Below are 2,282 nucleotides of genomic sequence, written 5' to 3'. Positions count from 1 at the left end.
ATACTTACCTGGTACGGGAGGTTACCGTGATCCGCAAGGCGGTCCTCCCAGGGCGAGGCCTTTCCATTGCACCTCGGTTTGGCTGACCCCTGCGATCACCCCAAATGCGGGTGACTCGAGTACGTAATTTATAAGTGTGGGGGTCTGCGTCCGCGCTAACCCCTGAATAAACAATCAAAAGTTAGAACTCTCTAAAGCCTCCTCTCATGTACCCTTTACGATGGTACCTTCATGCTTTGAATATCGCCCTTGTTCTCATGCACCCGTGTCTGATCAAACGCAACTCGTATAGATGAGTCACTCTGTAATACTGACGTACACAGCTTAAAACTTGATGGTGTGATATGTTGTGTTTCTCAGTGTTATCTTCCTCCACATCATCTGTATGTATTCCACCACCCCAGATGTAAGCAAGGGCCTTTTCACCTGTTGACGATGTAATGTGTCAGCTGTACCAAACACATGCAGCAAGGATTATAGGAACAGAAACCTGAAGGGCCCGCTAGGACCACTGAATGGTCTACCTTCTCCCACCAAATCAAGTCTTTGGATGCAGTTATCTCCCTTAGACCGTAGTCTTCCCTCTTGTCGCGGTAACTCTGAATGATCTTAGTTTCATCATTTGATATTACAGCCGAAACTGTGATTAAGAGGAAGAAGTTCGGATTTTCACGAAAAATGAACCTGACTGCCACACAAAATCATATTGTTGGGAAATGGTTTGGTTTGTTAAATATATCTTTCATCTCATGGGTTTAATGAGAAAATATCGGGGTCTTTTTCATGCAGATGAAGATGGTCCAGTGCACGTTGCTGTTGTGAGCATGAATACAAGTGGACCGATGTGTCCAAATACTGTAGCCATATAATGTGTTACACGGGTGCGGTGTTGGCTTCTGGGAATGGATGGATGTGGTACGTAGTATGAAGAGTTGTTTCCACCCGATTTTCTGGTAAACGTGTGCTACTAAATTGACATATAATATACACTGTGTGATCTGTTTGATACGGTAAAGGACAGTGTCAGGTTTTACTGGATGTTAGTGTATGCCTTCCTTACGTTAAAGCATGTTGTTTTAAGCCGTGGGTGGTCTGATTCCAGGTGTATCACGGGTGACTGTGGATGAAAGAGTCTGGACCAGAACCACCGTGACTTACGGCATGGACCAGGACCCACGCTGAACAATCCATGGTCTATCTTTGTAAAGTACGCAGACAGGGAGGGAAGGAGGAAGGGTAGTTTTCGTATGTCTACATCAACCTTGATCCAAGTGCTAACCCTTGAGGCTTGTAAAATGGAATATAGTATGTCTTTATTCCTAGGAATATTGATAATGTAGAATAATACGCTAAACAATGTCACGATAGAACAATCTTGAAAGAACGTCCCCTTGTAAGTGTTTCAGGGTTATGAAAAATTTCATTTCCACCTGAATAACTATATCTTTATTTGAACTCATTTCTGGGCTCAGGTTGATATGGGGGATACGATTTCAAATTGAAAATAGTCCCATTCTTACTTGCACATCATCACGTAGTTTGTTCCTACTGTAGTAACTAACGTAGGTCCAACGATCGCAGAAACAAAGAGGGGTTATCGCACAGCTTCAACACAGCGCGTACCACCTTCCTTAGCCCCCAGTCTCTCTCAGTGGTTGGGTATTGGCACCGAACAATAGCGAACTGTGGTGACTGAAAGCAGCCGAACGGACTGTCACTCTTATAGAACTGTGAAATGCGGACTAGTCTTGAATTTGCAGACTAACGAGGGTGATATCCCCACCACCCCAGTTCATTCAGATTTGCAAAGGAGCGAAATAATTGTGAGTGAAGAGTTTTGGCGTCACAACAATCCCAAATCGTGTTTGTAAACATGCTGACAGAAACCACATACGCTAATATACTCTTGTTATTGCTCTCGGTCCATTGACTGGTAGTCCCTGTGATGACTGGTTGCAGCCGAACGGGCTGGGCCGTTGCTGTGAGGAGTTTTGTCACTATGCTGTAAATTGCCTCCTACTGGACCCAGTATGGAGCTTTACACTGGGAACAACGCGGCTGTTGTCTGTACCATTATTTTATCATTAATATCATGATGTTGCAGAGTTTTTGAAAATGTCCTATAGTATCACAATTAACATGTAATAAAACTGAAGTGTGCATATCAACAAAACAGTCTCATGCTTTTGTGTGAGTATTTCCGCGAAGCATTCTTTATCCAGGCCACCACAGTGAAAGCTTTGGACGGGTTGTGTAAAAGGTGGCTGGACCTGTGGGCTAGC

At 44.0% G+C, this 2,282-nt stretch overlaps 1 non-coding gene across 1 annotated transcript; it reads left to right on the top strand.

Annotated features, from left to right (window-relative positions):
* On the top strand, positions 1–165 carry LOC137279298 (U1 spliceosomal RNA). The gene has a single exon (XR_010956692.1). It is a non-coding gene; the product is annotated as a U1 spliceosomal RNA (small nuclear RNA).
* Positions 166–2,282: the final 2,117 nt, after the last annotated feature.

The sequence above is a fragment of the Haliotis asinina genome, chromosome 3 (genome assembly GCF_037392515.1).
Source record: "Haliotis asinina isolate JCU_RB_2024 chromosome 3, JCU_Hal_asi_v2, whole genome shotgun sequence".
Lineage (NCBI taxonomy): Eukaryota > Metazoa > Mollusca > Gastropoda > Lepetellida > Haliotidae > Haliotis > Haliotis asinina.
This window is presented reverse-complemented; position numbering and strand designations above follow the sequence as displayed.